Source organism: Oryctolagus cuniculus, chromosome X (assembly GCF_964237555.1).
Source record: "Oryctolagus cuniculus chromosome X, mOryCun1.1, whole genome shotgun sequence".
Lineage (NCBI taxonomy): Eukaryota > Metazoa > Chordata > Mammalia > Lagomorpha > Leporidae > Oryctolagus > Oryctolagus cuniculus.
Genome location: NC_091453.1, coordinates 130,063,583 through 130,086,028, shown reverse-complemented (window position 1 = coordinate 130,086,028; position 22,446 = coordinate 130,063,583).

The window sequence follows — 22,446 nt, the reverse complement described above, 5'->3', positions numbered from 1 at the left end:
GCAGCTATTTAGGTCTGCAGAACCAGATAGGCAAGCAGCTAGTTAGGTCTGCAAAGTTGGATGTCACAAGATGTTGGTGGTCCCCACCCCCTACCTGTCAGTCATAATGTTCTTCCTATATTGCACCTGCTACATCTGGGGACTGTGTTTGAAAGACATAAAAGAAGTGGAAGATGGGAGAGTGACCTCTTTATGCCTTGGACCTTACTTGTGTTCATTTTTTAGAGGTCAACTTTTCAGTGTGTGAACAGAGCATTTTCTACTCTCCCACCTTTCTATTTACAGATAGACCTTCCCTATTGCAGGTACTGTTTGTGATTTCCCTGTCTTCCTTAGTTTGTGGGCAACTCTTTGGCCCACTTATGTTGTATAGGTCTCTGTGTAGGGTGGCCCACACTCACCTATGAATGTGTTTTTTCCATCACTGAAAATAAACTGTTTCTGTCTGCACACAATAGTAGTGTCTGCTTAGTATTTCTTTGTGGGAGACAAAAGCCTGGATGAAAAATTATTAAGTGCGTTACCCACATCATAATGGCCAGCCAGCCAGGAGTGTGTAACTCAAAAAAACAACAATGGATGAACGAACCTTATTTGCAGTCTTTTTGTATTTTGGGAAAACTGCTTGGTCAGTTTAGTTTTATTTTTTCCTCTGTTCTCGGAAGGGACCAGCTTTTGAGATGCAAGTGCTTATGCCTTTGTTTTTTGGCTTAGCAATTGTCAGAGGCCAGCCTCAGGCTCAGACTAGAAACACTGTTAAGAAGAAACCATGAGGATCCTGGTAAATGTTCTTCACCAGACATTGGCTGAAACCATTGATCTCAAATGTGCACCTTTTAGAGCATTCAAATTATAAAAGAATAAAAATGATCTCCGTTCACAGATTACATAATATATAGAGAGAAAATCCCAAGAGATGCATTAAAACCACTAGAGTTAATAAAAAAGCATTCAACAAGATTATAGATACAATGACAATATTCAAAAATTAAGTGTATGTCTATATATTTTCAAAAAGCAATCTAAAAATGAAATTAAGGGGAAATTTTCATTCACAGCAGCAAAATAGTACTTAAGCGTATAACAAAAGAAGTATAAAACTTTTACTCTAAAATTTTTACTCTAAAACTTAAAAAAAATTTGAAAGAAATTAAAGATCCAAATAAGTTGGAAAATATCCCATATTCATGGATCAGAAGACAACATCGCTGAGATGGATATATCCTTTGGTCTACAGATTCAAAATAATCTCTATTAGAATCCCAGTTGATTTCTCAGGAAATTGACAAACTTATTTAAAAACCATATGGAATTCTAAGGGGCCCTGAATGGTCAAAACGGTACTGAAAAGGAAGCATAAATATACATTTCAAAATCTCCAAAATTACTACAAAGTAATGGTAATTAATACATAGTGGTACAAGTACAAGCACAGAGATATAGGTCAATAAATAGAATTGAGGGTCATGAAATTAACCTGTACATCCATGGTCAACTGATTTTCAACACTGATACCATGAACATTCAATGGAGAAAGAATTATCTTTTCAACAAATGATACTGAGACAATTGGATATCCACATGTAGGATAATGAAGTTATCTCACACCATGCACAAAATTTTTAACTCACAATGGATTGGACAAATCCTAAATGTAAGAGCTAAAACTGTGTAACCCTTAAAAGAAAACATACAGGTAAATCTTCATGATCTTGGAGTTGGCAAAGGAATTTTAAATATTACACTAAAGCTGAGGAACAAAACAAAAAAGAAATTCAATTAATCAAAATTAAGAACGATTTTGCTTCAAGGAACACTATCAGAAAGTGACAAGACAACCTACAAAATGTGAGAAAATATTTGCATATCATTTCATAAGGGATTTGTATCTAGAACATATAAACAATTCTTCCAAAAAATGTACCAAGAATCACTAGACAGTTCCCCAAGGAAGATATATAAATAGCTAGTAATCACATGAAAAACTATTCAGTATCATTAGTCATCAGGGAAATGTACATCATAGCCACAAAGAGAAACCTCTTCAGATCCACTAGGATGATTGGAATAGAAATGTCTGAAAATAATAAGAATGTTGTTGGCAAGAATGCAGAGAAATCAGATCCCTCATATACTGCTGATACAAATGGAAAATGGCACAGTCAGTTTGGATATGAGCCTGGCAGTTCTTCAATTAAACCCAAAGTTGGCTTTCATTGTGGTGTAGCACGTTAAGCTACTGCCTGCAATGCCAGCATCTCAAATGAGCACTGGTTTATGTCATGGCTGCTCCACTTCCTATCCAGCTCCCAATAATATGCCTGAGAAACCAGCAAAGGATGGCCCAAGTGCTTGGCCCCTACCACCCATGCTTTAGCCTGGCCCAGCACTGGCCATTGTGGCCATTTGGGGAGTGAACCAGTGGATGGAAGATTCTCATATTCTCTCTCTCTCTCTGCCCCCTCTGTCCCCTCTGTAGCTCTACCTTTTGAATAAATAAATCTTTTTAAAAAAGTGTTACTATATGACCCAGTTATTGTATTCCTAGGTATATACTCAAGAGAAATGACAGAACATACCCACACAAAACCTTGTGCATGAATGTTTATAGTGGCATTATTAATGATAACAAAAATGTGTGAACAATTCACTGGATGGAAAGATAACTAAACTGTGTAATACATAGACAAAAAAATACAATTTAACCACAAAAGGGAGAAAAGTACTGATACATGCTACAACTTGGATACTTCAAATGGATGAATTCTGCATGGTATGTGAATTGTATCTCAGTAAACTATTTTTAAAAAATATCCAGGGTCTGGTGCTGTGGTATAGTGAGTAAAGCCACTGCCTGCAGTGCCGGCATCTGATATGGGCACCAGTTCGAGTCCCAACTGTTCCACTTCTGAGCCAGCTCTCTGCTATGGCCTGGGAAAGCAGTGGAAGATGGCCCAAGGCCTTGGACCCCTGCACTCGTGTGGGAGACCTAAAAGAAGCTTTTGGTGCCTGGCTTCAGATCAGTCCAGCTCCGGCCGTTGTAGCCATTTGGAGAGTGAACCAGCGAATGGGAGACCTTTCTCTCTCTCTCTATCAGCCTCTCTGGAACTCTGCCTTTCAAATAAACAAATAAATCTTAAAAAAAAAAAATCCAGCACACAGCATGGTAAAATGCACAATGTAGGACATCTAAGCATATAAAAAAGAAGAAGAAAATAACCTAGAATGAGGAGAAAAGTGGACTAATCAAATCCAATCTAGGACAGCCACAATGTTAAAATGATCAGCACTGAAATGAAAAGGAGTTCCTATAACTGTATTCCATAGATCCAAAAGGGTCCAGACACAAATGAACTCAGTATGTAATGACATGGCATATATACAAGAAGACCTAAATTGAAATTTATAGGGATGAAAACTACAAGGTCAGAGATCAAATATACACTCAATAGGATTAATGGCAGAGAAGGAATTACAGATTGAAAGACATAACAATAGATTCTATCTGCGGTCGGCGCCATGGCTCACTTGGCTAATCCTCCACCTGAGGTGCTGGCATCCCATATGGGCACCAGGTTCTAGTCCCGGCTGCTCCTCTTCCAGGCCAGCTCTCTGCTGTGGACCGGGAGGGCAGTGGAGGATGGCCCAAGTGCTTGGGCGCCTGCACCTGCATGGGAGACCAGGAGGAAGCACCTGGCTCCTGGTTTTGGATCGGCGTAGTTCCGGCTGTAGTGGCCTTTTGGGGGGTAAACCAACGGAAGGAAGACCTTTCTCTCTGCCTCTCCTCTCTGTGTAACTCTGACTTTCAAATAAATAAATAAAATCTTTAAAAAAAAAAAAAACAATAGATACTGTCCATAAATGAAACACAGAGGAAAAAAGACTAAAGAAAGAAAATTAAAAAAAAAAAAAAAAGAAACAGAATCAGTCAGCTGTGGGACAACTTCAAGCAGCCCAATAAATATCAGATCTCAAAAGATGAGGGGAGCAGAAAAAATATTTGAGGGAATAATGATCAAAAATTTTCAAAGTTTGATGAAATATAAATACATGGAAAGAAGAAGCTTGATAGAATCCAAGTTCAAGAAACGTGAAGAGGGGCCAACACTGTGGCGTAGCAGGCAAAGCTGTCTCCTGCAGTGCCAGCAACCCATGTGGATGCTGGTTCGCGTCCCAGCTGCTCCACTTCCAATGCAGCTCCCTGCTAATGCACCCTGAAAAGCGGCAGAAAATGGCCCAAGTCTTTGCACCCCTGTACCCACGTGGCAGATCTGGAAGAAGCTACTGGCTCCTGGCTTTGGATTGGCCCAACTCTAGCCATTGTGGACATTTGGGAAGTGAAGTAGCAGATGAAATATGTCTCTATGTCTCCTTCTCTCTCTCTGTAACTCTGCCTTTCAAATTAAAAAAGAAACAAGAAGAAAATGACACTCAGGCACATCAGAACCAAAAAATGATAAAAATTAAAATCTTAAATGCATCCAGAGGGTGTCTTTTAAAATAAGAATAAAATAAATAGCTTTTCAGACATAGAAAAGCCAGTAGAATTAATCATGAACATAACGACATTATAGGAAATACTAAAAGATGTCCTTTAGACTGAAGAAAAATAATACTGAATGCAAATATGGATCTATACAGACAAATGAATGGCACTGGAATGGCAACTTTGTGGGTCAATACATACCCTTTTCTTAATATTTAAATACTTTCAAAAGATAATTATTTAAGTAAAAATTAAAATTAATTTTAGCAAAATTCGTGAGACGGCAATAAAATATTCAAATTTATATCTGAAGAAGGAGGGAGAGAGTAAGGGAGAGAAACAGAAAGAACCTATATATATATATATGTATATATAATTTTAATTCACATTTAAATGCTTCCCACAAAGAAAACTGCAGACTTAGATACCATCCTGGATGAATTCTACCTAAACATCAAGACAAAACATTATATCAATTTTGCACAGGCTACTCCAGAAAATTGAAGAAGAGGAGCTATGTGCCAGTGTATTCTATGAAGCCAATTCTACTCTGATATCAAAACCAGAGAAATTCACTATGATAAGGAAAACTATAGATGAATGTCCCTCATGAACATAGATGCAAACATCCTAAACAAAATATGGCCAGGAAGGTTTAGCCTAACATTTAAGTTTAGAAAATCAATTAATGTAGTCACTTTCAGTTTCCTTACTTTGAAGAAAACGTTTCGTAGGTTCGTCTAGAGGCATGAACCACAGTCATGGTAGTACCATTTGCAAGGTGCATAAACTGTTATGCAAATGTCTAATAGTAGTGGAATATATTTCAGTGCTATCCATCCCTGAAAATGAATGAACTAGGGTCACATGCATCTCACAAAGCCGACTCTCAGGAACATAATGAGCAAAAGATGCAACTCACGAGAGAAAACATTACAGTTCCACTTATGTAAGGTTGAAGACCAGGCAATGCTAAACAATATATTGTGGAGGGCATGCAAACAGTTGGTAAAACTGTAAGGAAAAACAGGAAAGTTAGTAATCTAAAATCAAGAGTAGTCTTTGGGGATGAAGAGAGATGTGACTCAGCAGAGGTTTTAGGGGCTTCCTTCCATGGTACTAGTTAAGTATTCATGTTATAATTCGAACTGTACAGGGACAATTTATACATTCTTTTTTACATACTATATATCTAAAAAATGTAATAGTAAACTGCTAAGAATAACCAAATATTTTGAAAAACAAAAACAAAACTGAACATTTAGGCTTTTAGTGGAGCATGAAGCCTCTGACTATAATGTAAATTAAAAACTATATTCTCTCAAAAATTAAGAAAGCAAGGAAGGAAGGAGGGAGGGAGATAGATACAGAGGTATGGAGGAAGGAAGCGAGAGAGGATTAGAAGTATCATTATATTGTCAGAATTGTATGTAAGAACTATATTGAATCTGTTCTTTATATTAATATCACATTAATATGAGACTTGATGGGAATTGTGTTATAGTAATTATCATGCATTTGCTCTGACCCTGAGAATTTAATGTATTAATAAATTCCACTAAATAAAAAAACTCAAGCTAATGGAGCAAACTACAGAAACAGCTCTCCGTGGATATGAAAAGGAGTGGAAGAAGAGAAGGCACAGCCAATCTATAACACACATATTTTATATAAAAATGTAAAATTTTTAAAAATGTTGCCACTCTTCTCATGCACTTCTTTGTCTTAGAAAGTACCATTATGGTCATAAAAATGGTATTCATAAATTAATAAAGAAATACATTAAAATTTTCCTCATTTCTATTATGTTAAATAGCAGTAGGTATAATTCACACAGACAAAAATTCAGGATCCTCAATAATCAATGAGGCTCCAATTGGATTCATTCACCAAATGTTTGTTAACTACCATCTTGGTGCCATGCCTTTGGCTGGAGACCTGAGTAGCTGGAACTCCCAAGTTGGTCCGCCATTATGTAACCACTGTGGTCATCTACTAACCTGAGGACACAGCACCCCGGGAAGACTCCAATTAGTTCCAGTGCCATCGGGGCTTCTAGTTTCAGTCAGACAAACTGCCAAGTCTCAGGAGAAAAATAGGAAAAGGCCAATCTGTGCCCATATTTAATTGTCAGCCAAGTTCAGTTGGTACCCCAATAGAACCCTTGAATGGAATGCTGTCTTCTCTTTGCTATGCTCTCCAACTCACTGAAGGATCTTAAATATGAGCCCAAAGATCCAAAGTTATGTAGATGATGGAAATCTTCATAGACACCCTTGTTCATCTCATTGAGTACGTGGGCCATATTGGCCACTGATGCACTCAGAGATTTCTTCTGTTCATTCCACAAATGTTTGATTCATCACACTTTTCTGAAAGTCTCCTCTGTGCCAGACTCCAAGACAGGTGTGTTTTCCTATTTTCTTCACTCAATCCTTGTAACATCCCTGACAGTGGATGGCATTTTCTTTATACAGGTCCAGCACCCTGCTAGATTTCAGTGCTGATGTCAACACCTCTTGGTTTCCAGTGACATTTGCAAAATGAAGGATAATGGTAACAATGACAAGAGGGAGCTGTCCTGTGGACTTCATGGGATGCCCATTTATGAAGGTTGTCTCCACATAGTCTTTCTCTCCTCTCTCTATATTAGTAGGTACATATTTTGATAGACAACATACACACACACAAACATATATATATATATATAAAACATATATATATATATTTACATACACATTCATGGGTATTTTTAGAAGTTCATGATCATGGAATTAAAATATAAATTTATTTTGATGCAATTTTGGGGGGAAATCCATGCACAGTTTGTTCATAATACACATTTTTCATGGACATTTTGAAAATCCCTAGTGTATGTTGTTCCTGAACTTCATAGTCCCAAGGCAAGTATTACACCCATCTTGTACGTAAGAGGGGAATCATAGACACAAACCGTGGTTAAGACATTTGTCCAGTGTCACAAGGCACCTAAGTGGTGGGTCATGATTCCCTGCCCAGTCGTGAGCTTTACTGAGAGCCTTCTCCTGCTTGCATACCTCTAAATCCAAGGAAACTCAGAAAAAAAAGTGGGCAGCTTGATCAGAGCCAAGCAAGTCTGGTGTGGGTCCTGTTCCCAAACCTTGAGTACTTACAGGGAAAATCTGCTCCCTCGGCCCCAAAGCTGCTCTTCTGAAACCTGAAGCAAGGTCATGGCCCCAGCAGATCTTTTATGCCATTAACTAGCTGTGTCCTTGATTGAGTTATTCCCTTCTAAGCCTCAGTCTCCTTACCTGCTGACTGAGGAAACTGGATTAGTGATTTCTATTCTCTTTGAGCTCTGAAGTTCTACAGTTTTAGATAAAAATTTCACTAAGTCAGGTCTTCTTAGTGAAGATCAAAGTACTCTGATTCAAATTCCCAAGACTAGAGAGCATGCTTAGTTGATCCACAGAAGGTACAGATAAATTTAGGGAAGATAATCTCTCTTAAAGAGCTTAAAACCAAAGCAGCCTGTCCCCATCCCACTTGAGCAAATGTGCAATACAAAGCAAAAGACCAAGCACAATTTGGCCACTCCCCTTCCCAATGTGATTCCTATGAGTGCCATTTGTATGCTGGCTTCACAGGCAAAGTGCATGCTACAGTGAGGGAGTGAAAGAAACACTGACCTGAGAAATAGTCTAAGCTCAGGTCTCAGTTCAGCCACTTCTGAGGTGTTTCACTTTGGACCAGTTGCCTCACTTTCTTTGTGCTTCATCTTCTTTGTTTGCAATGTGCTCAATGTGAATTTTACCTTAGAAGGATTAGTACTCATAATTCAGTGTGACCAGTTAGCCAGAGGAAGTATGGGCCACACTTCAAATTTCCCCTGAAGTATTTTCCTACAAGCACGGCAATGGAATCTTCCTAGAAGAATCCAAAGATAGGGGTCAGTAAATGATGCCAGTGCTTGATTTGAGAGTAGGATTCAGTTTGGTAACAATCACAAATGACACACTTACCTTGCATACCCACATCAGAGGCAGGTGCTTGTCAATCCAGCCAACCTCCAGGGCTCCAGGAAGACCCAAGTCTGTGCACTGTTGATCGCTCAGTGGCAAACAGTGGAAATTTGCTTGATGGGTGGAAAACAAAAACACTGCATCAAAAAAAAGTAAGATGGCATTGTCCAGCCTGGTCATCCTCTTTCAGGGCCGTGTTCCCTCGTTTCTCACCTAAAGTGGCTTTTGCAGAGGCCCCAGGGGAACAGGCTTTCTGTACTGCGCTCAAGTAGCTGAGTGATTCTTACAATGTCACCTGTTCTCTCCAAAGCTTAAGGAACTATGTGGAGTAGAATTAGCGAGGTTGATAAGACTGTGCTGTGTGACTCATCCTTTTCACACTGAGCCTGGAAAGTAAATCACCACAGGAAGAATCCGTCAATGCCTCCCCCACCGCCTTCTCTTGCTGCCCCCTACTGGATGAAGTGCCCATCCTCTGCGTGTCCCTCCTGCTCTTCCTGTGTCCCCACAAGGGCTCAGGCCTGTTCCACTTTATTCACCGATGTTTGCCATAAAGTGAGCACTGGATGAAGGAACTGTTCAATGAATGAATGAATGAATGAGTCTTTGAAAAGGTCCAAAGTTCGTTCTATTGACTGCAGCAAAGTTTGGTTTTTATTGATATGTTTAGTTCTTTAAGAACTATTCCTTCTCCCTGCTCCTCTACCCCTCAGAATCAGACTGGAAGCTTCTGGAAGGCCTTAAACACGTTTATCTTGATAACTGCTCCTTTCCAAACCCTGGCATGTTATCTGTCACCTGGGTAGAGCCCAGCGAAGTAAGCAAGCTGTTTAGCTGCTCCAGAGCTAGCTAGCAAAGAGCGCCAAGTGCAATTTTGCCTTGAAGTGATTGACTCCAAGATTCATTTGCTTTCCTGAAAGCTAGGCCTCCTGAATGAGCAGAAAAAGGAAGTGTTGTTTCATTTCAGTCACCACAGAATGAGCACAGATTAAGCTTCACAGTGTTTTCTGAGATTTATTCAGGTAAGAAAATTAATGATCTAAGAACATAAGAAAATAGTGTGACATGGGGCTGGCACTGTGGCATAGCCAGTAAAGCCATCACCTGCAGTGCCGGCATCCCATATGGGCACTGGTTCAAGACCCAGTTGCTCCTCTTCTGATCCAGCTCTCTGCTATAGCCTGGGAAAGCAGTAGAAGATGGCCCAAGTCCTGGGCCCCTGCACCCACGTGGGAGATCCAGAAGAAGCTCCTGTCTCCTGGCTTTGGATCGGCACAGCTCTGGTCATTGTGACCATCTGAGGAGTGAACCATTGGATGGAAGACTTCTCTCTCTCTCTCTGTCTGTCTCTCCTTCTCTCTGTGTGTAACTCTGACTTTCAAATAAATAAGCAAATCTTTAAAAATGTGACATTACATGCTTGGAAAGTGAGTTGCAGGTGTGGCTTTGCAGTGCAGTAGGTTAAGCTGTGACACCAGCATCCTATATGAGTGCCAGTTCAAGTCCTGACTGCTCCACTTCTGAACCATAAAACAGTGGATGAACATCTCTGCCTCTCCATCTTTCTCTGTCACTCTGCCTTTCAAATAAATAAATATTTATTAAAAAGAACTGTGGGAAGGAGAGCTGTCAGAGTTGGTCTCCCTGAAGCTTCTGCATCCTCACTGCTATGAGGCATCTATCCAAGGCTTCTGTCTTCCTCTCTTCACCCACATGTATAAACTCACAACACACCCTGATGGCTGCAGACACACAGCAGTTGCTCAAAAAAGTCAACAGTTCTGGCTTACCTGGCTGCTGCTGGAAGCCAAGTAGCTTTCAGGAAGATCCTACAGAAGAGTTGGACATGACCTGTGTTTGTATACAAGGGCTGCTGTGACAGTACTGCAGGTGTGGATGGTGTGGGCCACAGACAGAGTTGTTGAAAGAATGCAAACAAGTGGCCTCACAGTTCTGGGGGCTGGGAGAGCCAAAGCAAGGCACCAGCACGGTAGGTTCCTGCAGAGGGCTCTGAGAGGAATCGGTCTCAGGCCTCTTTCCCTTGAAAAGAGGCATCTTCTCTTTGTGTCTCCCATCAGGCACCTTCCCTCTGTCTACGTTTCTATCCAAATTTCCCCTTTTCCTAAGGACAACAGTCATATTGGTTTAAAGCCCACTCAATGACCTCAGTAGAGACCTTAACTTAAATAAGGTCACATAATGAGGTACTGGGGGTTTGGATTTCAACATATGAATTGCGGGGAGGCACAATTCAATTCCTAACAAGAATTTTATGTTATTGCTCATCAGCGTGTTTCTTAAATCGTCACGGGAGACTCCAATGGCACTTCCATTAGGAAAATCTCATTCCCTATTTTGTGAATATTTGCCTCACTGTTGCACACAGTCATGGTCCAGAAGTGAAGAAAACAAAATATTTTTGGTTCTGAAATGCAAACTAATAGCATGGGAAAAAAAAAGCCAAGACTTGTTGAAAAATCCCCTCTAATACTGCTACTTGGAGTCATCCCAGGACAGGGCCGCGGGCGGGGAGGTAGGATGTCCAGGGATGACTCTGCATCTGCCTCCTCTTCAGCCAACTGGACTTCCATTTGCCTTGTCCGATTGAGAAGGAACCATTGTGAACCTGAGAGTAGAAACATCTATCTTTTCTATTAAGTACTTCTCCCTGGAAATGCAATGCGTTTAAAAAGACTTTTTGGTGTTTATGTTTCGTGCTAAAAGACACACTGATGCAATGCTGTAAGTAAGTATATTCTCTGCTAAAACTCCTATTACCCCCCAGCCAGGAAGCAGCAACAGAGTGACGAGAGGAAATGTATCCTGGTAAATACTCATACAGCACTGAATGCTTCTGAAGTGTAATACTCAATAAGGGGAATTATGAAAAGTGAGGCTAAGACCTTGTAGGTGGATGAGTTGGCTCTGAAATAGAGGCTATTAATTTGAGTTTTATTTCTGTGCATTCAATATCATAGAGTCAAAACCAGGGTTTCCTCTAATAAATTATCATTTTTTATAATTTTTAAATTTATTTGACAAATAGAGTTAGACAGTGAGAGAGAGAGAGAAAGGTCTTCAGTTGGTTCACCCCCCAAATGGCCGCCGCGGCCAGAGCTACAACTGATCTGAAGCCAGGAGCCAGGTGCTTCCTCCTGGTCTCCGATGTGGGTGCAGGGCCCAAGCACTTGGGCCATCCTCCATTGCCTTCCTGGGCCACAGCAGAGAGCTGGACTTGAAGAGCAGCAACCCGGACTAGAACCCGGCGCCCATATGGGATGCCGGTGCCTCAGGTGGAGGATCAACCAAATGAACCACAGCGCCGGCCCCATCAATTATCATTTTTAAAAGATCTATTTATTTATTTGAAAGAGTTACAGGGAGGCAGAGGCATGCTGGTTTACTTCCCACATGGCCACAACAGTTGAAGCTGCACAAATCCGAAGCCAGGAGCCAGGAGCTCCTTCTGGGTCTCCCACATGGGTGCAGGGGCCCAAGGACTTGGGCCATCTTCCGCTGCTTTCCCAGGCCATAGCAGAGAGCTGGATAGGAAGTGGAGCAATTGGGTCTAGGACTGGCACCCATATGGGATGCTGGCACTGCAGGCGGTGGCTTTACCTGCTATGCCCCAGTGCCGGCCCCCAGGACTGCCATTTGACCTAGCAATTCCCCTCCTAGCTACAGTAACTGAAGCTACTAATTGAAGGGAATTGCACATTTATATCCACACCAAATCATGTACACAGACGTTCATAGCAGCATTATTCACAAAGCTATAATGTGGAAGCAACCCAAGTATCTATCAACTGACGAATGAATAAACAAAATCTGTTATATTTATATGGGGAGTTCATTCAGCTGTAGAAAGGAATGAAGGGTTATTGCATGCTGTAGCGTGCCTGAGCCTTGAAGACATTACATTGAGTGAAAGATGTCTGGCACAAAAAATCCACACATCGAATGGTTGCATTTATTGTAGAGTAGGCAAATCTATAGGAACAGAAAGTGGATCAGTAGCTGCCAGTGGCTGAGGGAAGGAAATATTCCAGAGTTAGAGAATGGTGAAGGCTGCACAACCTTGTGCACATTTTTTTCATAATGCACATTTTATGAACTCCTTGATGACCCCTCACCTGCCTGGATTTCAACTTCCTGTACCAGAATAAACTTTGCGAAGTCCTCTCGTACTAGGAAAGGTTGGTCTTGCAGGTAGACTAGGAAGAGATCTTCAGTTTCATTTGCAAGCAGAACCTCAGAAGCGGACTATGCTCACCTGGGGGGTTTCCCTTCTGAAATTCTATGATCTACTAGTCAAGATGTTTTCCCTCTTAGTCTTTCAAAGTAAAATATTGTATTTTTATACATTTAAGTTCGGATTCATCTCATGATTCTCTCTGGCTTCAGGCTAACTTAATTGTCAGAATTAGCCCCCTGAGGAGTTGAGAGAGACCAACAATGTTCAAGTGAAATCTACACTACATGATTAGTATTTAATTAGGTATTGTTGCAAAATTCCTGTTAATTACTATGTTGATATCATTACGAGATGGTGATTCACTATTTATTTATCTCACAGGAAATTAAGGCAATGTGTACTGGTCATGGGAGCCGGTTAAAGCCCTAAATAGATTGAGAACACAAAGAGGACCACAGAAATATTCCCAATTGATTTTTTGGCAAAATGAACTCAATGAAGTGAGGACGATCCCTTCAACAAATGGTGCAGGGAACAATTGGATATCCACAGGTGAAAAAAGTAGACCCAAAACCGTACCTTATACAAAAATTCGATCATGATTTGAAATCTAAAAGATAAAACTCTAAAACTTTCAGAAAAATAGGAGAATGTGAGATTTTGGATTAGTCAAAGAGTTCTTAACCTAGACAGCAGAAACAGAATCTATAGAAAAAAATAATAAATTGGACTTGATCAAAGTTAAAAACTTTTCCTTGTCCAACGCCAACGTGAGGGAATGGCATTGTGCCACAGAGGGTTAAGCTGCCTCTTGTGATGCCAGCATTCCGTAGTGGAGCACAGGTTCAAGTCCCAGCTGCTCCGTTTCTAATCCAGCTCTCTCCCAATACACTGGGGAAAGCAGCAGCAGGTGGTTCAAGAACTTGGACCCCTGCCACCCACATGGAAGACCTCAGTGGAGCTCTGGGTTTCTGGTTTTGTCCTGGCCCAGTCCAGGTTATTGCAGCCATTTCGGGATGAACCAGTGGATGGAAGATCTCGTTCTGTCTCTGCTACTCTCCTGACAAATAAGTAAGTAAATAAGTAAATCTCCAAACAAAAAGACAAAAAAGCCCATATGAAGAGGAGTAAAACACAAGCTGAAAATTGGAAGAAAATATTTTCAAACTACATATCTGACAAAGGACTTCTACCTAGCATATATAAAGACCTCTCAAAACTTAATAAAGTTCAGAAATCTGGCCAGAAAAAGAGCAATAGATGACATTAAGTGACATTTCACAAAAGAGGATACAGGTAGCTCAAAAAGCACAGGAAAAAGTGCTCAACATCATGGAGTGCAGATTCTGACAATGATGAGATATCGCTGCCCATTTAATCAGAATTGACTAAAATAAAAAACAGTGACAACATCAAATACTGGTGAGAATGCAGAGAAACTGGACCATTCTTCCATTGTTGGTGGGAATATAGAGGGCTACTTTGGAAGACAGTTTGGGGGGTGTTCCTATAAAACTAAACATGCAACTACCATGTGACCCAGCAATTACACCCCTGGGCATTTATCCCAGAGACATGAAAGTTTATGTTCATACAAAACCCTGTACAAGAATGTTTATAAAAGCTTTATTTGTAATAGCCCTAGACTGGAAACAACCCAGATGTCCTTCAATGGGTGACTGGATAAACAAACTGAGGTATAGCCTTGCCAAGGGATTTTGCTCACCAATAGCAAGGAATGAACCAACAATATGTGCAACAGTCTGGATGAATCTGCAGAGAATGACAGGGCAAAAAGCTCGTCCTGACAAGTTACATGCTGTCTGATTCCTTTTATGTAACATTCTCAAAATGACAACATTACAGAGATGAAGAGCAGATGAGTGGTTGCCTGAGATTAGGGATGGCACCAGAGTGAGAACACTGGAGAAAAAAATCACACAAGGAAGACTTAGGGAAGAGCTGATCAGTGTCTTGATGGTGCTAGTGGGTATTTATGCAGGAAATGAAATTTTATAGAATTTAATACACACACACAAGCACAAGGAAGACTGGAACAATTTGAATAAGATCGGTGGATGGTATCTATAATAGGAAACTGGGCAAGGTGGACAAGGGATTCCTGTATTATTTCATACAACTGCATGTAAATCTACATTGATCCCATCAAAAAGGTAAAATGTAAGGAGACGTTAAAGACACAGCAGACAACTGTGAGAAACACAGTATCAAAGTTTCTAGAAGACAAAGGAGGATATCCTTATGGTCTCAGGGTAAGAGAAGATTTCTTTTAAAAAGTCATAAGGAGCGGCCGGCGCCATGGCTCACTAGGCTAATCCTCCACCTGCAGCGCTGGCACCCCGGTTCCTAGTCCCGGTCAGGGCACCAGAGTCTGTCCCGGTTGCCCCTCTTCCAGGCCAGCTCTCTGCTGTGGCCCGGGAGTGCAGTGGAGGATGGCCCAAGTGCTTGGGCCCTGCACCTGCATGGGAGACCAGGAGAAGCACCTGGCTCCTGGCTTCGGATCAGCGCGGTGCGTGGCCGCAGCGCACCAGCCATGGTGGTCATTGGAGGGTGAACCAATAGAAAAGGAAGACCTTTCTCTCTGTCTCTCTCACTGTCTACTCTGCCTGTCAAAAAAAAAAAAGTCATAAGGAGCAAAAACCATAATGATTGATACATATGACTGCACTTAAATAGACATTCTGACTTCCATCCCCCACCATACACAAAATCAACTCAAAATGGACTAAAGACCTAAGTGTAAGACCTGTAACTTTATTTTTCTAAATTATTGCTTGTTCAGTTTCAGTTTATTTAAAAAGCAGAGAAACCAGGGATATAGAGGCAAACAGACAGACAAAGATCTTCCATCTGCTGGTTCACTCCCTGAATGCCTGTGACAGCTATGGCCGGGCCAAGCCAAAGCCAAGAGACTAGAACTTGATCGGGGTCTCCCACGTGGTTGATAGAGACCAAGTACTTGAGCCATCACCTGCTGCTTCCCAGGGTGTGCATCAGCAGGAAGCCAGGTTGGACAAAGCTGAATCAAAGAAAGCTGGATCAAAAGTCCAGGAATCAGGATTCAAACCAGGCACTCTGAAATGGGATACTGATGTCTCAAGTGGAAACTACTTAACTGCTACACTGAACACCCATCTCTAAGTCTTGAAGCTTTGAAACTACCAGAAGAAAACCTAGGGGAAACACTTCAGGACATTGCATTGAGTAACGATTTTTTGGATCAGACCCCCAAAGCACAGCAAACTAAAGCAAAAACAGACAAATGGGATTTTAATAAATTAAAGACCTTCTTCACAGCAAAGGAAATGATCGACAAAGTGGAAAGGCAAGTTACATAGTGGGAGATAATAACTATATTTCTGACAAGTGGTTAAGCAACTGAAACAACAGCAAAAAAAAAAAAACAACAACAACAACAAATAATTCAATTTAAAAATGGGCAGGGGTTTTAAATGGAAATTCCTCAACAGAAGGCACATAAATAGCAAACAGGCACAAGAAAAAAATGTCCACCATCAGTAATTATCAGGAAAATGCAAATAAAAGCCACAAAGAGATATGACTTTATTCCATTTAGATTGCTCATTATCAAAAAGATAAAAGACAAATGCTGGGGGCAATTGGGCCATCTTCCACAGCTTTCCCAGGCCATAGCAGAGAGCTGGATTGGAAGAGGAACAGCTGGGACATGAGCCAGTGCCCATATGGGATGCCAGTGTCACAGGTGGAAGCTTAGCTTACTATGCCAGAGCACCGGCCCCTAGTACCAACACTTTAGCAAGCAATTGGGAACCATCCAGTAAAATGAAAGATGCATGTGTTTTGTGACTCGGGAACTCCACTTCCAGATCTATAACCGAGATGCAGGCTTAAAATCTCTTTTGGGGGCGGATATTTGGCCTAGCAGTTAAAATACTGGTTAGGATGCCCACATCCCACATCAGACTACCTGGGTTTAACTCCCAGCTCCAGCTCCTGGTTCTTGTTTCTTATTAATTCAGACCTTAGAAGGCAACATTGACCCCAAGTAGTTGGGATCCTGCCACTCACATGGGAAATCTGAGTTGAATTTCTGGCTTTGGCCCAGCCCATCCCCAGCCATTGCAAGCATTTGGGGAGTGAGTCAGTATATCAGAAAGCTATCACATATCTATCTATCTATTTCTCTATCATCTATCCATTTATCTATATCTATGTCTCTCAAATAGTTTTTTTAAAAAAAATATATTCATTCATTTTTAAGTCAGAGCTAAAGAGAGGGGGAGACAGATTGAAAGAGAGATCTTCCATCTGCTAGTTCATTCCCCAAGTGGCCACAACAGCCAAGCCTGAGCCAGGTTGAAGCTAGGAGTCAGGAACTCCATCTGGGCCTTCTACATGGATGCAGGGGCCCAAGCACTTGAAAAGAAAAAAAAAATCCTTTTTGCCCATGAGTCATAACATGAAATTAATTTTACATTGTAACCCAATATATATTTATAAATGGAGCAAATTATTTTCTGTAACAATTCTTATTCTACATACAAAGTCATCTAATATTTTGAATTCCATCCCATTTTTTTGTACTTATAACTAATTAAATTGATTTCATGACCATTTATATTACATATTACAATTATTTGGAGAACTCTTAACATTATGGGCCATGACTCAAACAAATTAAATCAGAAAAATGTGGAGGTGTGGTCCAAGTACACTAGTTTTTAGAGTTCCCAAGGTAATTCCAATGTATAGCTAAAGTTATGAATAACTGCACTAACAGATCATAATACAAAATTTCAAAAGCACTGTTGTAACCATTGAAATTCTAATAAAATCTGTAAGTTACTAAAGTATTGCGCCAATGCTAATTTTTTGGTTTTCATTTTTTTAAAAAGATTTATTTATTTACTTTGAAAGTCAGAGTCACAGAGAGAAGAGGGGAGGGGAAGAGAGGGGAGGGGAGGGGGGGAGAGAGAGAGAGAGAGAGATCGATCTTCCATTGGCTGGTTCACTCCCAAGATGGTAGCAATGGCCAGCGCTGGGTTGGATCAAAGCCAGGAGTTTCATCCAGTTTCCCACATGAGTGCCAGGGCACCAAGCACTTGGACTATCTTCCACTACATTTCTCAGGCCATTAGCAGGGAGCTGGATCAGAAGTGGAGCAGCAGGAACACAAACTGGTGCCCATATGGGATGCTGGCGTCACAGGCGTCAGTTTTACTTGCTACATCACGAAGCCAGTCCTGGTTTTCATTATTGTACTATGGTTATGTGATATCAATAATTAGAGGAATCTGGGTGAACACAGTGTGAAAACTCTGTACTATTTTTGCAATTTTTCCATAAGTCCAAAAGCATTTCAAAATAAAAATGCTTTGAGGCCATCATTGTGATTCTGTGGGTTAAGTTGCAGCCTGCAATACTGGCAACCCATATGAACTTCAGTTCAAGTCCCAGCTTCTCTACTTTCAATCTTGTTTATACACCTGGGAAGGCATCTGAAAATGGCCCCTGGCACGCATGTGGAAGACCTGAATGGAGTTCCAGCTTCTGGCTTTGGCCTGGCCCAGCCCTGGCCATTGTGCCCATTTGGGAAATGAACAGTGGATGGAAGATATCTCTCTGTAACTCTGCCTTTCAAATGAATAAATAAATAAATCCTTTTAGAAAATAAAATTACTTTTACAAAAAGTAAAAAGAACCTCCATAGAGAAACCATTGCCCCAGGAGATGTGTAAAAGAGCATTCAGAGGGGCCAGCACTGTGGCACAGTGGGTTAAAGCCCAGGCCTATGGTGCTGGATCCTTTATGGGCTCCAGTTCGAGTCCCAGTTGCACCATTTCCAGTCCAGCTCCCTGCTAATGTACCTGCAGAGGGTGTCCCATGTCCTTGGGCCCCTGCACCCATGCGGAAGACTCGGAAGAAGTTCCTGGCTCCTGGCTTCAGATCGGCCCAGCTCTGGTCATTGCAGCCATTTGGAAAGTCAATTAGTAGACAGAAGACCACTCTCTCTGTGTGTCTCTAAAAAAAAAAAAAAAAAAAAAAAAGGAAAAAGAGCATTCAGAGCAACACTACACTAGTTTGTAAGAGCAAAAAAATAAAAATACCAAAATGTCCATCAAGAGGAGAATGAGGAAATACATAGTGGTATATTCCTATAATGGATGATATCGTTTTGTAGGGCTTAAAAACATGCAAAATAATACAGCCTGTCTTATGGATACATAAATATTGAGTAAAACATTAGAGGATTGCACGGGAATGAAAACTTACCAAATTCAATACACTGCTGGTGGGAATGTAAATTACTGCAGCCACTGTGGGAAACAGTTTGGAGATTCTTTGAAAACTAGAAATAGACTTCCCAAATGATCCAGCAATCTCACTACTGGGTATATACCCAAAAGACATGAAAACAATGCTTCATAGAGACACCCACACCACCATGTTTATAGCAGCACTGTTCACAATAGCCAAAAATTTGGAATCAACCAAGGTGTGCATAGGGGCTGGCGCTATGGCATAACAGGTAAAGCCACTGCCTGAAGTGCTGGCATCCCATTTGGGCGCTGGTTCAAGACCCGGCTTCTCCACTTCCAATCTATCGCTCTACTACGGCCTGGAAAAGCAGTAGAACATGGGTAGGACCTTGGGCCCCTGTACTCGCATAGGAGACCCTGAAGAAGCTCCTGGCTCCTGGCTCTTGGCTCCTAGCTATGGATCGGCTCAGCTCTGGCCATTGCGGTCATCTGGGGAGTGAACCATCGGATGAAGACCTCTCTCTCTCTCTCTCTCTCTCTCTCTCTCTCTCCCCTTCTCTCTCTGTGTAACTCTGATTTTCAAATAAATAAATCTTTTAAAAAAGAAAAGTAAATGTGCTATATACACACAATGGAATATTATTCAGCTATTACAAGGAATGGAAATCTACCATTTGCAGCAAAATGAACACAACTGGAGGACATCACATTGAGTGAAATAAGCCACATACAGAAAGACAAATACCACATGCTCTCCCTTACATGTGGGAGCTAGAATTAAGAGAAAATGAGAAAGAAAGAAAGAAGAAAAAGAAAGAAAAAAATGCCTGTGTGTGTCAATATTGCTGCAAATACAGCTTTGTAAAACTTTGTTTTATACCTTTGTCAGACCAATGGTTAAGAATGCTTTGCTACTACAGTTTTTTTTAAGATTTATTTTATTTATTTGAAAGACAGAGTTACAGAGAGAGGTAGAGAGAGAGAGAGGGCTTTCATCTGCTGGTTCACTCTCCAATTGGCTGCAATGGCCAGAGCTGTGTTGATCCAAAGCCAGGAGCCAGGAGCTTTTTCCAGATCTTCCACACAGGTGCAAGGGCCCAAGGACCTGGGCCATCTTCTACTGCTTTCCCAGGCCATATCAGAGAGCTGGATTGGAAGTGGAGCAGCCAGGACTAGAACCAGTGCCCATATGGGATGCCACTGCTTCAGGCCAGGGCTTTAACCTGCTGTGCCACAGCGCCGGCCCCAGCTACTAGTTTTAATAATCTGTGATCACTTTAAAACGTACTGTATATGGGTGAAATGGTCATTTTTCCATTCAATTACTATTTATAGACACTGTCTATATTCTCACCAAACTAGGATATTTTTGCTTTTTTAAAATAAAAAGGAAAGTATTTTATTGCAAAAATTAAAATAAAGATAGGAAAGGGAAGGAAGGTAGGGTGGCAAATATCATTACGGTTTTTTTAAAAGATTTATTTATTTATTTGAAAGGCAGAGTTACAGGGAGGCAGAGGCAGAGGCAGAAAGAGAGAGAGAGAGAGACAGAGAGAGTCTTCCATCCACTGGCTTACTCCCCCGATGGCCGCAACGGCTGCAGCTATCCCGATCCGAAGCCAGGAGCCAAGAGCTTCCTCTAGGTCTCCCACGTGGGTGCAGAGGCCCAAGAACTTGGGCCATATGCCACTGTCTTCCTAGGCCACAGCAGAGAGCTGGATTGGAAGTGGAGCAGTCAGAACTCGAACTAGCGCCCATATGGGATGCCAGCACTGCAGATGGAGGCTTTAACCCACTGCGCCACAGCGCCGGCCCCTAGTATTATGTTCTTAAAACTGTATATATGAAATACATGCAATTTGTTCCCTTACATAAAGTTTAAAAATTAGAAATAAATAGAAAATCACTAAATTCAGAATAGTGATTACCTTGGGGCAGAGGCAGGAGAGTGAAATCAGGGTAGGGTGGAGGAGAAACTTCATTTGCATTTGCATTGTTTAATTACTTAAGGTGAGCATGTAAGCATTGGTTGCATGACTATTTTTATTCATTTTTATGTATGATATATTTCATAATAAAAAATTAATCTAATTGTAACAAGTGGGGGACACTGATAATGGAGCAGGCTGTGCATGTGAGGAGCAAGAGACATGTGGGATCTCTCACCTTCCTTTCAATTTTGCTGTGACCCTGAAACTGCTCTAAAAAAAGACTTAAATGTTTTCATTAAATTTAAGCCAAAGGACTGGTAAATCATGTGGGATAGAAAAGAGAGGGGGTGTGCAAATGCTGAGCTTGAGATCGTGTAAGCGGGAGTAGCACATCATTCCTGCTGTCTACCCAACACACCCAGAAGAGGGCTGTGTCACATGGATACCAAGCTCTTGGGCTAGCATTTCATCAGTTATTTGAGCAGGAGCGAGCTCGGATGACTGCCCTGCTCTTCTGATCCCACTGTAGAGACAAATTCCTCTACGTTGGTATTCTTTGGGGGAAGGACTGAGAATGGATGACAGAGGAAGGAAAGATTAGGATCTAGGTTTTCGTTGAGGAGGTGGGTGAGGTAGGCAACCAAGGGTTGTGGAAACCCAAGGCCAGCATGAGGGTACTGAGAGCCTAGGGTACTTCAGAAGAGAATAAAAGAAGGTTGAAAACAGCCAAAAACAAACCCTATCTATTTCCCAGTTTAGGCTCAGACTCACTTCTGTCTCTCACACTTTCTCTAAGGAGCAAATGGGAAATGCTTCCCATGTTGGAAGGTGGTGGCTCCTACTCCATCTGCCTCTGGGCCAGTGCCAGGGTCTTGGGCTTGGAAGGGTAAAGTGCACTACGTGGTAAAGCTTCTCCTTTTTCTATTGCCTCTGATCTCTCCTTGAGAAGGAAAAACCCATTCCTCACAATGGCTCCTGGGAAAGGCTCCACAGGGATGCCTACCTATGGAAACCTGGGAAGACTCACTCATAAATGGAGGCATTATGTGAATCCTCTGCAGCAAATGTGATCCTAGCTCAATGTGTCTTTGCTCAAGGCACAACACTGGATAACTGCAGAGATGGTGGGAATAGAGAGGAGTGGGAGGATTGCAAAGAGATTTAGCAGGTTGAGTTTACAAGGTCAGGAACCAATAAGGGAATGAGGGAAAGGTTCAAGAGGATGGTCATTGAAGAAGGACTTGCCAAGAGTTTGGCAAGTTAATTTCCTGTCATCTCTGGAGATGCTAGGAAGTGGTAGGGAGGCAGGTTGGAGGAGGGGAGAAGATGCTGGTGATTTGAATAGGCTAGGTCTGAAGAGTCAAGGAACAACTGAGTGGAGGTGTCCCAGGGGCAGACGGCTGTGCAAGACCGACATTAAGAGGAGAAGTCAGGGCTGGAGAAATGTATTTGGACATTGCTAGGAGAAAGACGGTGACTGGAGAGTAGACAAGATGGCATACAATAGACTGGAGAGAGAAAAGAACTGGCCCACTGAAGATAGAATGAATTAGTAAACACAAAATTAGGT